Source organism: Chrysemys picta, unplaced genomic scaffold (genome assembly GCF_011386835.1).
Source record: "Chrysemys picta bellii isolate R12L10 unplaced genomic scaffold, ASM1138683v2 scaf14, whole genome shotgun sequence".
Taxonomy (NCBI): domain Eukaryota; kingdom Metazoa; phylum Chordata; order Testudines; family Emydidae; genus Chrysemys; species Chrysemys picta.
This window is the reverse complement of record NW_027052721.1, coordinates 60,197-73,150: the sequence shown is the minus strand read 5'-3', so window position 1 is coordinate 73,150 and position 12,954 is coordinate 60,197. Positions and strand designations below refer to the sequence as shown.

General features: G+C 53.0%; 1 long non-coding RNA gene across 1 annotated transcript in view; it reads left to right on the top strand.

Moving 5' to 3' along the window:
* The window catches only part of LOC135977695 (uncharacterized), a 28,742-nt gene extending 21,901 nt beyond the window's left edge, over positions 1–6,841 (top strand). The window contains exon 4 of the long non-coding RNA XR_010595116.1: positions 6,365–6,841. This is a non-coding gene — a long non-coding RNA (uncharacterized LOC135977695). The remainder of the gene's footprint in view (positions 1–6,364) is intronic.
* The last annotated feature ends 6,113 nt before the right edge of the window (positions 6,842–12,954 follow it).

Genomic DNA, 12,954 nt, shown 5'->3' with positions numbered 1-12,954 from the left:
CCACTTTCTCCGCTGCCACATTCGGAGGTTCTGTCACTTACCCAGCTCTCAGGGATTTCAGCCAGTAGTGGGGAACCTCCCTGCTGGTGCAGGCTGGACAGTCCCTTTCACTGTAACATGGCCCCACACCAGGTCTAAGGCTCAGCACCTACAGCTGGTTAGCAGTGATTGCAGGGGTAGTGACCACAGAACAAAACAAGGGCTCACCACTGAGACTAACCAGCTCTGTCTTTAAACAAGGGAGAGACCACTCTTAGCCAGAGCCCACACCACCAGAAAAGAATTCCCGCCTCCACCCTTGTCTCTCTTTCACTGGGATTTGGCAACTCTACCCCCTGCTTAGCAAGTGAGAATCCCTGCGTGACCCACTCAGTCAGGGGCCTGCAAATCACAGTTCTGATGCCCTTTGCTCACACACTCAGGATAACAACATTTCATTGCCCTTCCACTCAAATACTAGAGTGATTTGTAACCCAAAACCAGCCAAAACTGATCATTTTGGCAGAGCAGCTCCCTCTGCTGCATGCCTAGGCAGTGTAGGTGTGTCTGTGCAAATACAATCTGCTCCTGAAGTCTTTTCCCCCCAGGAGCAGTCAATGGGCAGATGATGGCGGGCCAAATCCGGACCACCAGATGTTTTTGAACAGACCCAAAATCTTATAATTATCATTGTTGTTATAATGTCTTTATTATTTTCTCCGGAGTCTGGACCTTGACTATACCTTGACCAAGAAATTTGGCCCTTGACAAAAAATAATTGACTACTCCTGTTCCAGCTCATCACTAGAAATCAGAGAAGAGCTCATTCATTCAGACTCTGCTTACATCACCATTCTCACTTTTGCTATCACACTTGCTGGTGTGCAGTCTGGGTCTAACTGAAGCTGTGTTGATCAGTCAGTGTCTCTTATAACTAGCTAGGGTGACCAGATCACCAAAGACAAATATCGGGACGCGGGGGGGGGGGGGGGGTGACGTGGGGGGGGCATGGCGGGGGGCGGGGCCAAAAAAAAAAAAAAAACCTTCCTCCGCAAGTGCTGGAGGGAGGCCCGGGAGACTCAGGGGAAGCGCGGGGCCAGGGTAAGAGTCCGGCCTGGTCCCGAGCAGGCAGGACTCAGTCGGGTGGTAGGGAGAGGAGGGGGGCGGCCCGCGGGGCCAGGCAGTGGCTGTTCTCACCCCCGGGCAGCGGGACTCGGGAGCAGCCGCTGCTGCAGCTCCCACTGCCGTGGGGGAGGAAGCAGCCATGGCACTTGGCGGCTGCGGCTCTGGCGCCCCCGAACCCCCCGAGCCGGGGCCTGCTGCGGGGACCCAGCAGCGCGCACGCTGGGCCCAGCCCCTGGCCAGTCGCGTCTGGGCTGCTGCCCAGCTGGTGCTATCCCGCGGCGGCCCCGGAGCGGGGGCAGCAGGCCCCAGCCCCCCCGTCCCGCTCGGGTCCCGCAGGGGAACGAACGGGGCTGGGCTGCCGATGCCTCCGCGGGATAGCACCAGCTGGGCAGCAGCCCAGACGCGACTGGCCAGGGGCTGGGCCCAGCGTGCGCGCTGCTGGGTCCCCGCAGCAGACCCCGGCTCGGGGGGTTCGGGGGCGCCGCAGCCGCGGAGCGCCATGGCCGCTTCCTCCCCCGCGGCAGTAGGAGCTGCAGCAGCAGCTGCTCCTGTGTCCCGCTGCCCGGGGGGGAGAACAACAGCCGCCGCCTGGCCCCACGGGCCGCCCCCCTCCTCTCCCTACCACCCGACTGAGTCCTGCCTGTTCGGGGCCAGGCCGGACTCTTACTCACCCTGGTCCCGCGCTTCCCCTGCGTCTCCCAGGCCTCCCTCCAGCGCTTGCGTAGGGGGGAGGAATGGTGAGCCTGGGGAAGAGGCGGGGATTCGGGGAGGGAGCCAATCGGGGGAGGAGGGGGTGGAGTCGGGGCGTGGGGGGGGGCGCGAGCACTTCCGGGCTCCAGGCTCTGGGGCATTTCCTTGTTTGTCCGGTTGTCCCGACCGCATGTCGGTCGGGACGCGGGACAAACAAGGAAATATCGGGACGGTCCCGATAAAATCGGGACGTCTGGTCACCCTATAACTAGCCCATCTCCTATTAGTTCATCTTTAAATGTTCCATATTTCCAACGTTCAGCCAGACTATGAACTGCAGTAATGAAAATCTCAGCTGTTTCCTCTGGTTCCTGGCACCTGCTATTCAAACTGGCCTTTTCCTAGATAACATTCTATGTGCCCAGGAAATGGGCCTTAAACACCTCTTTCCCTTTGGCGTAGTCTTTCCTCTCCTCAGAGTGAGGAGTCTGGCACACAGGATGTCATCAGCAGCATCACCCATGGCAAATGGCCAGGCATTTACCTGGTATTCTTGGGCTTCCTCTATTAAACCAGCAGTCGTCTGGAATTGCTCAAATCTCTGCTTCCAGCAAGACCAGCTGCCTGATTTGCCACAATCACATTTCTGTCGCAGAGCCGTTTGCACTAGGGACTGCAGTGCTGCGCTGAGACACGACTCTGCCTCCTCCTGCCGCAGCTCCCACAGCTCTCCACCCTGAGTCGCCACTGTCCCCACTCACTCACCACTCTGGCCATTTTCTTCCTTTACTCCTGCTTTGGAGAGCAGATTTCACTCACTTCTGACACACTGGGGCAGGACTGTCAGCCTCAGAGATCAAAAATCATGAGTCAGATCCTAAAAAACCATCAGATTGGCCCCACAAACCATGAGAGTTAAAAAACATCAACAAACAATGTTTCCAATCTGTCTGTTGACTTTTTCACTCCCCTCTGCTCCTCTGGCGATGTGTGTGTGATAATCCAGGCTGAAAAGCCAACCTTTACTACACACATGCCTCTCCTTGGAGGCTCAAAAGGAGACTCGCTGGATGCTGGAAGGACACAAACATATGGAAGGAGAATCAGAATGGAGAAGCTTCAAAGTCTTTCTTTTATCTGACCAAGTCCTAAGTGGCAAGAGACTGCACCAAGGACCCCAAAACTGGGGGTGTGATTGGACTCTGCTCATGCTCCATGAGCTTGAAACACCCCTGGGAATACAGAGCCAGGGCCGGCTCTAGGCACCAGCATTCCAAGCATGTGCTTGGGGCGGCACTTTTCAAGGGGCGGCATTCCGGGGGGTTTTGTGTAGATTTTTTTTTTTTTTTTTTTTTTTTTGCTTCGGCGGTGGCTCGCCGGTTGTTTTGGTTTTTTTTTTGCTTGGGGCAGCAAAAAACCTGGAGCCGGCCCTGACAGCAGCCTTAGCGGGTAGCCAGGAAGGAGCACTCACTAGGATCTGTGATACCAGTTCCAGTTATGATGGTAATATAGGTGAGTGATTTGTATCATGACACTATTCATAGTCTGCAAACAGCCGAGTGTAATCCCAGAAATCTCAGTGTGGAGCCTGGTCTGGTCACATGAAGACACTGCCCCTGGCACCAGTAAAATGACATTGACTAGAAAGGGGTGGAGGATGACTGGAAAAAATAGAAAAACAATCATAGAATCAGAGACGATTAGGGTTAGAAGAGACCTCAGGAGGTCATCTAGTCCAACCCCCTGCTCAAAGCAGGACCAACACCAACTAAATCGACTAAATAGTCCTTAACCTGTTCTTTCACCACTGAGGGCTGCTCACCTCCTCCTCATACTGTTTTGCCCAGGATAGCTGTCTGGGAGCTGACCTTGTCTGCTAAGACCAAGTCAAAAAAAACATTGAGTTCTTCAGCTTTTTCCACATCATCTGTCACTAGGTTGCCTCCACCATTCATTAAGGGTCCCACACTTTCCCTGACCTTTTTCATGTTGCTAATATACCTGTAGAAATCCTTCTTGTTACCCTTCACATCTCATGATAGCTGCAACTCCAGTTGTGTTTTGGCCTTTCTGATTACATCCCTGCATGCTCGAGCAATATTTTTTATACTCCTGCCTGTCTAGGTTGGATATTAGGAAACACTATTTCACTAGGAAGTTGGTGAAGCACTGGAATGGGTTACCTAGGGACGTGGTGGAATCTCCATCCTTAGAAGTTTTTAAGGCCCGGCTTGACAAAGCCCTGGCTCCGATGATTTAGTTGGTGTTGGTCCTGCTTTGAGCAGGGGGTTGGACTAGATGACCTACTGAGGTCTCTTCCAACCCCAATCTTCTATGATTCTATGAACAGGAGACACAGTCTGTTTTTAATTGTGATGGGAATTCAGATGTCTAGATGACTAGACTGAGAAATGAGGAATTGTGTCCCACACAGAAAGATCCCAGGTCACAAAGCTGGGGTCAGCAGTCTGGATCTTTCTGGAAGGACCTGACACAACTCACATCCTTCTGATGAAAACACCCCCTGTTGTCCCAGGTTCACAGTCCCCACCCAACCTGCCTCCAGAAACCCTCTCTGGCTCCTCATCTCTCTCCCTTCCCTGCTACTAGAAACTGTACCAGGGCAATGTACACCACACACAGCTTCCCCTCTGCTGTCTGTCCAAGACCCCAGACACGGGCAACTCCAGACACCTGTTGTCCCTTCCAATCCCATCCTGAACACAGCCTACAATGACAGTTCTCTCTGTTCTCAGCTCCACACCCCAGTCTCTGCAATGTGGGCCTGTGCCATGCACTGAGCAGGCCTGTTCCCAGCGCCTGGCACACACTCAAGCCGTCATACCTAGTGCTGCCTGGCAGCAGCTTCATAGGTCCAGAGATTTGAAGGCCAGAGGGGAACATTAGAACATTGACTTTGACCCCCTGTATAGCACAGGTCAGAGAATTTCTCCCAGTTACCCCTATATTGACCCAATGACTTATGTTTGGCGAAAGCACCTTCCAGCAGGGCTTCCAGGTTGGATCTGGAGGAATCAGAATCTGGGTAATCAAATGCTTCCATTGGCCGGTTGTTCTAGTGGTTAATCACCCCCCACTGTCATAATGTTGGGCCTTATTTCCATAGGTGCCAACTGCATGGGTGCTCCAGAGCTGGAGAACTCAGTGAAAAAAATTAGCGGGTGCTTAACACCCACCAACAATAGAGCTGCAGCCCCAGCCAGGGATAAGTAGCCCCACCCCCACCGATCAGCTGGTAGATGGCTGCATTAATCACCTATTAGCTGTTCAACTTTTGTAGCCCCCCTGGGCTTGCTGCAGCAAAGGCTGACCCAGGCCTGAGTCAGACTTCGGTGGAGGGTGGGGCTCCTCCTCCAGCAGCCTCAGGGAGCTGCTCCACTGCTCCAGCTAGGGTTAGAGGTGGGTAAGGGGGGAGCACCAGGCTCCCTCTGCTCTGCAAAAACCCAGTCTGATCAGCAGTGGTGAGACCCTGCTCCCCTGGGTCGCCCCGCCTGCTACCTAGATCTCCTGGGCAAGCTCCAGCTCCCAGCCAGTGCCAACTGCAGGCACCACTAGGTGAGTCCTGTTTCAGGCAGAGGGAGCCTGGCGGGGGTGGTGATGCTGCAGTGTTGGGGGGGGATGGGGAGTTCCACCATGGGTGCAGTTTGGGGGTGGGGGGCATGCAGACTCACTGCCACTGCCTTTCCCCAATTCTGTGCGTGCCAAGCTGCTCTGCTCAGAGCTGGTAGCTAAAGTGGCAGATCATTCCCCTCCCACAGGTGCCCTCCAATCATGCCCCCTCACTAACACCACTTCCTCAGGAAACAAGGGAAATTAACTGCCTGAAAACGTGGTTAATGCAGGTCTTGTTTACACTATAGCGTCTTTGCCAGTATAGCTATGCCAGTCAGCCTTACCCCTGCTGAGTACCCTCTTCAACTCAAGAAGTGTGTTTCAGATTCCTGCTGGCACTGCCAGTCTGACGTGCCTTCTCTGGCTTGTCAGATTGGGTTTATATCTGTTATTGAACCACAGCCACTCATTAGGCTCTTCCCAGGCTGGTGAACCGCTGGGGTTCATTAACTGATTTCCTTAGGGTTGCTCCTGATTTACACGGCTACAAGTGAGAAGAGAATCAGGCATAGGCACTGACTCCATTGGTGCTCCAGGGCTCAAGCACCCATGGAAAAAAATAGCAGGGGTGGTCAACACCCACCAGTCACAGCTGGGCTGCCATTCAGCTGTTTGGCAGCTGGCATGGGGCCTCGGAGGAGAGGGCAGAGCAGAGGCAGGAAGAGGCAGAGTGAGGGCGGGGCCTCGAGGGAGGAGGTGGAGTGGGGGGGCCTTGGGGTGCAGTGAGGATGGAGCACCCACCAGGAAAAATAAAAGTCAGCGTATATGCTTATTTCTCATTTGAATTAGTCTGGCTCTAACTTCCAGCCATTGGTTTTTGTTCTGGTGGTCTCTGCTGGGCTAAAGAGCCTTTTAGTACCCGGGAGTCTCTCCCTGGGATGGTATTTATGCTCTGTAATCAAGTCACTTCTGATCTTCTTTTTGTGATATTCAATAGATTCAGCTCTGTAAATCTCTCCCCATCAGACATTTTCTCCAGCCCCTTGGATCGTATTTGTGGCTCTTTCCTGCACCTTTCCAATTTCCAATGGCCTGTGTCAAACACCGACGCTGCAGCAGTCCCGGGAGGAGGAGCCATGGGCCGATCACCTGTGCCCCCTGCCGCAGCATCCGGGCTCCTGGCCCATCTCAGGCCCCGGGCAGCGCACCAGGAAGGAGGAGGAAGCCCCGCCTGCTAATGCAGCAGCCCCAGGCCCAGCCCCAGCCCCAGCCCGGCGGGTTCCAGTCCTGCGGGGACTGAACACCATGGCCAGGAAGGTGACCGGCATCATGGGCATCCTGCTGCTGTGCCTGCCGGTGGGACCTGCGGGAGCCGCCAGGCTTCAAGGTGAGCGGGGGCCACCCAACGTGTGGAGAACACAGGGGCAGCCAGAGCCCCAGGGCCAGGCAGAGCCGGGAGCCAGGGGCAGCCAGAGCCCCAGGGCCAGGCAGAGCCGGGAGCCAGGGGCAGCCAGAGCCCCAAGGCCACGCCAGGCGCCTGCAGCTCCAGAGATGCCCAGTGCAGAGGAGCTGTCCCGTCCCCCTGGCAGCAGCCAAGTGAACTCAAAGACTCAGTTCCCTGGCAGACAGCGAGCCCCCGCGTAACGCTGAGCTCAGGGCTCGTGGGGCGGTCCCTGCAAGCTCCCTTCCTTGCAAATTTTTTTTATTTTCTCATTAAAAAAATACATGGCTAGAAAACCGTAGCGGGTTTAGATACAGTTCCCCGCTCTAGGAGCAGCTCTAAGGGCTTGATTTTTCCAGAGTTGAGTGCCCACTGTCGTATTGAAGTCAGTGGGAACTGTGGACTTTGCCAGCACTTGGGCAGAGCCAGCCCTGTCTGAAAGAAAAATGGGCTGGTTTTCTTCTTGCAGAAAATTTTGATATTTTTTCCTGCAAAAATTCAAAACCTGATAATTTTCAGCTGAAACCCCTCCCAAAATTTGATCCACGCCCAAAATCATCTGTTTTTGGGCCAAAATCTTTTGAGTTTGCAGTATTTGAGTTTTTCCACAGAAAGCAGATCCTTTTTGTGAAAAATGTTTATTAGTTGAAAACCTGTTTCCATCAAAAAACAGTTTTTTTGGATAACTTTTGACCCTCCCCCCGACTGATTTCACTGATATGTTGCCTTTTTTTAAGATTTGTTAGTTCCATACAGCTGTTAAGAGAGGCAAGGGAGCACATTGCCAGCCATGTATTTTAGAACTAGTAATTTCCTAGTAATTATTACCCCCTTGACAACATTGTGCTTTTGTTTACCAATCCAACCTCCCATCAAACATGTGCAAACACATAATGGGCCAGATTCTCAGCGGGTGTATATCATGCTAATGCCATGGAAATGAAGAGATGTTGATTTACGCCTGGATCATATTCACTGTACTTTATGTAGTTTTGAATGGCTTATGTCTCCTGCAGTTGATTCCTCACTGGGCCTTTGTTCTTTAACAAACTGCATTAATAATGATCAATATTTTATTTTGTAGCTAGGGCTTTGGGGAACTTTTCCCGAGGTTTCCCCACTGTTAGTGGCTTTCGAATTTCTGAGTACTGCTGTGGTTTTGGTGTTGCTGGGGGAATATGAATTTGCTTTTCAGACCTGCACCTACTTTCCTTGTGCACCTCCCAAAGCCAAAGGGAATTAGAGTGCCCAGGGAATGCAGGATCTGGTCTAGAGATAGCTCCAGCCCAGCCTCACAGGAACAATGGAAACTGGCTTAGGCAGGCAGCAACAAAATAATCTGTTATTAGACCCTCAAGGGAGTCACCCTGTTCCTTTAGGCAGGTTGGGACTGCGATGAGGTAATGCTCACCTGACTCTGAAGGGGACGGGGAGCAAAGTCAGAAGGAAAGAAAGGCCATGCTCTCTCTCTTCCACCTACATCTACAGACACCACTACCATCAAGCAACTGAAATGTTGATCAAAGGGGAGAGCCTGACTGAAAAGTAATCAGCCAGCCTGCGGTGAGAAGCATTTTTAAGGACATTGAAAGTGTTAAGATCAGCGTTTTGCTTTTATTTCATTTGACCAAATCTGACTTGTTATGCTTTGACTTATAATCACTTATAGTTAATAAATCTGTTTGTTTATTCTACGTGAAGCAGTGTGTTTGGTTTGAAGTGTGTCGGAGGCTCCCCTTGTGATAGCAAGCCTGGTGCATATCAATTTCTTTGTTAAATTGACGAACTTATATAACCTTGCAGCATCCAGTGGGCATAACTGGACACTGCAAGATGGAGGTTTCTAGGGTTGCGTCTGGGACCGGAGATATTGGCTGGTGTCATTCGCTTGCGAGTAGCTGGGAGCAGCTTACATGCGAGAGGCTGTGGGTGAAAAGCCCAGGAGTGGGGTTTTCACAGCAGAGCAGGGTAAGGCTGGCTCCCAGAGTCAAGGATTGGAGTGGCCTAGTATATCACTGGTCCAGATAACACCAGAAGGGAACGTCACAGCGACACTAACATTCCAGTCATACACATCATCCCACTGGGTTTCCCCATTTCCCCTCCCCAGGGAGAATTTCCAACTTCTCTTCCTTATTGCCCAGATTCCAGTGCCAAGAGCAGTGTTGCTTCCCTTCATGAGTGATATCTTGCAGGGCACATGCTCCGCAGCACAGCATTCCCCTGAGTCCACACTTGTGTTACTGCAGAATGGGTTATCTGTAAGCCAGGGAGAGACTCCATCTCATGTCTCCCTTTCTTCCCTCCATTGGAAAGTACCGGGAAAGAAAGAGAACCATGCTGCCCAGGAACCCTCACACCTTCCCTATCGGCTCTGCAGCATCAGAACAGCAGAGCCTGGATTGGAGCAAGGGAAAGGCCTGTTTTCCACAGAATCTTTCCCTCAGGCCCAGAGCATTTAGAGCAGAAATCCCTGTGGGAGTTAATGTTGCTCTAAAAAGAGCTGCCAAGGAGTGTGCAGCTTCTTGACAACACCACACAAAGTGATCTGTTTGTAGAGATGCATAAAGCCCTGCACTGATTTCTCTGAGCGGATTCCCCCAAGCAGTTGCGGGGGGCAGGACCTTATTCCTTACCTCTGGTGACAGGGCTGTGTGAGAGCTTGTAGAGCCAGAGGCAGCTTTCTAGAGGGTTAATTCAGAAATTCCCTATGGAACCTAGGGGCTGTGGCCTACGGCAGGAAGGAGCCAGGGGGTTGTTGGAGTGACTCTAGGAGGAATGCTATGGGATGGTTCTCTGATCACCTCTTCACTCTGCTTCTTCCCACACCCACTTTTGGGGTAAGTCCCTCACCCTCCTCCTTAGTGCGTGTGGGCTGGAAACCAGATATGGCAGTAGAGAGGTTACCCACTCAGCCAATGCACAGGGGGATCCATTGCAGCTCACGTCCTCCTGCTTGTCACAGCCCAGAGGAATGCATGACACTGAGCCTGGACTCTGTGACTGCATTAGTCAGCAACAGGTGAGTGTGGCAGAGGACACACAACATGTCTACAAATAGCTTTTTCTGGACTGCTGAGCTGGGGGGTGGGGGGGAGAGGGGAGAGGCCAGATTCCATCTGGCTCCTTAGGACTCTGAGGAAACTCTGGGATCTGGAGAGAGGTCTCTGGAGTCTCGGGATGTGCAGGTTTGGAGACATGTGGCTCCTACCTAGTCTAATATAACCTGCGGTGCTCCCCCACAAGAGCCATGTTAACAGGCAACACTGCAAGTGACCCCCATGCCTCTCTATTTCCTTGGCCACATGTATCGTGTTCTTTTTCTGGTGGCTAGTCCAGAAAAAGAGGACAAGAGCTCACTACTGCTACCACCTCAGGGATTTGTTGGGTTGAGATCGGCTGGTAGAAGCACGCAATAGCGACAGGATCTGGGAATTCAAGCCCCTAGAGTTACCTCTTCCCTTTATAGTCCTGCCCTTTCATCACACACGGCTATTTCAAAGTTTAGTGTGATAGTAGAGACCCGTTTTCAACCCTTCACCACACAAGACAAAGCCCGCATCATTAACTCTTTATTTCTACTCTCCTGGCTTTTCCTCCCTACTGCTGCCAGCTACCTTCGAGTTCTCCCTCTTCTCTCCCCGGCTCTGCTCACTTGATTGCAGCAGCTCAGCGGATGGTCCAGCTTTGCTCTTTCATTTCCATTCTTCTTCACTTCTTTGGGTGGCTGCATTTGCCATTGAGCAACCTGTGGAAATACCTGAGTCTTCTGTCTAGGCACGCAGGCCCAGCAGCTAAAGCCAAAGCCCCACTGAGAGCAGTGGGAAATTAGCTTGGAGTGTCAGGAGTGGAGGCTTGGCCCATGGACACCCCAGGCACTGCAGCTGCTGCCATCTACACAGTGAATCCTTCAACCCATCGCCAAACAGCTCTTCCACATTCTGCAAACTGGCCTCACTGGCTGACTAGTTAGGAGAACAGAAACCCTTTGTTAGAGCAGGAGAGTCTCTTCAATGCAGCGCTCTTTCCATGGCTCCCAGAGGGTCACAGTGAAACACCTGCAAGTCTCTAGGAGTCTCTCAAGGAGTTCCCTGCTCAGTCACTTGGCATCCACTAGCAATGGTCTCTGACAGCAGCATTGCAAAGGGGAGCTCAGCAGATGGTCCCTTCTATGGCTTCCTGAGTGGGAGGGGGGTTGGTCTTGTCATTTAAGGCCTAGCTGTCCGAGTCAGGGCTCCTGGGTTCTCTGGCTTTGGAAGTGGGTGGTATCTAGTGGTTGGAGCTGGACTGGTATCAGTACCATGCTTCGTTCCTGCCTCTGGCATGACCTTGTGTGTGACCTTGCAGCCAATTGCTTTCCATCCCAGTGCGCCAGCTTAGAGAGACAATACGGACCCCCCTCAGAGGGGCTGGCAGGGGTCACTACCGTAATGACTCAAACTGGGGTGAGTTGTGCTCTTAGCAGTGAAGCACCCAGATTCAGTCCCCATGGATGCCCAAGGTGTCTATATGTGGCCATGGTTGACTCACCTAGCATTACAGGCTGTTTAGCCCGGTCCTGGCCATGCGTGGTGCATCTGCTCCTGGCCCTCTCTGGCACACAGCACCATCACACACAAGAACATGGCCCACCAAGGACAATCTATCAGCTCCAGGGCCGGCTCTGGCTTTTTTGCAACCCCAAGCAAAAAACAAAAAAACCTGCGGGGGTGTGTGGGCGGAGTAGCGAAGCAAAAAAAAAAAAAAAACCACACCTGCGGACCGGCCAAGCGCGCACGCCCCCACACACACCCCTGCAGGGTGGCCAGAGCGGCAAAGCACACACACACACACAAAAACCACCTGTGGGGTGGCCGGAGCAGCAAAGCAGAAAAAAAAAAACCCAAAACGGCAGGGCAGCCGGAGCCAGGGTGCAGGAGGATTCCCTGTGCTGCAGACGTGCAGCAGAGTGCACGCTTGGTCTAGCGGGGAGGGGAAGGAGAGGGAGTGGGGGGGAGAGACAGAAGTGGGGCGGCCAGGGCTTCAGCGGGGCACTCACCACGCGGCCCTTCCTGCCGCGCCACCTGCCGGGAGGGCTCTGCGCCACTCCAGTCGGCTGGGAGGGAAGGACGCGGGCTGCCCTGCCGAGTTTGCTGCAGGGCACTCCCCTCCTCCACGCCGCCGCCCCCTACAGGGCGGCTGGAGCGGCAAACCAAAACGAAAAAGAAAAAAAAAAGGCGGACGGAATGCCGCCCCTTAGAATCTGCTGCCCCAAGCACGAGCTTGCTCGGCTGGTGCCTGGAGCTGGCCCTGATCAGCTCCCATCTGGTGTTCAGCTCCAAGATGGATGGGGAGCCCTAGTCAGACCACAGAAAGACTGGATGGTGTGCTTTGGTGAAAACTGCTGGAGCTTCAGGCTCTGCTCCCACCTCTAACAGTAAGGGCTTCAAAATTGGTCCCTGATCCCAGGTAAACACAGTAGCTGAGCTGAGGCCAGGGTGGGTGGAATTACTGCTGGGACTGATCCTAAGAGAAGAGCACATTTCTCCTCTGCTCTAGGGAGATTCCCATAGGAAAAGCCGCTGGGCTGGGGGTGGGGGAAATACAAGCACTACCCCTCTCACCCTTGAATAGCCGGCAACTAGGACTTTGGGAGGCAAGGTACTGGTGTATCTTGCTGGAGAGCAGAAAAGGGCATTGGAGAAATTGTACAAAAGTCAATGTCACAGCTGGGTCAAGGGCAGCCAGACCTACTGGTCAGAGCCAGAGTCCACACTCACATGACAGGAGTCGAGAGTCAGCTCGGTCAGGATACTGGAAGATCAGAAGCAAAAGAAACTTGTGATCACAATGTGGTGTTTAGATGCTGCTTGTAATTATTAGAACTGGGAGCACTGGCTGTTGGGGGGTCTGAAAGGACAGGAAACAGGAAGGAGGGGGCGGAGTTGAGGAGGCTGGGAGAGTTACAGAGGGTGCAGCTTCAGCTTGGAGAAGAGACTTGCACTGTAAATAAAGTTCTGTTGAAGTTCTTAATACTTTGCCTGGTGGATACAACATTTTGGCGATGAGGATGGATCTTCTGCCTCTGAACCCACCTGCACCCTTTCTGCAAAGCCCAGGTGAGCCTCCAACTGCTTTTACTGCCTGGATCCGTATGTTTGAGACTT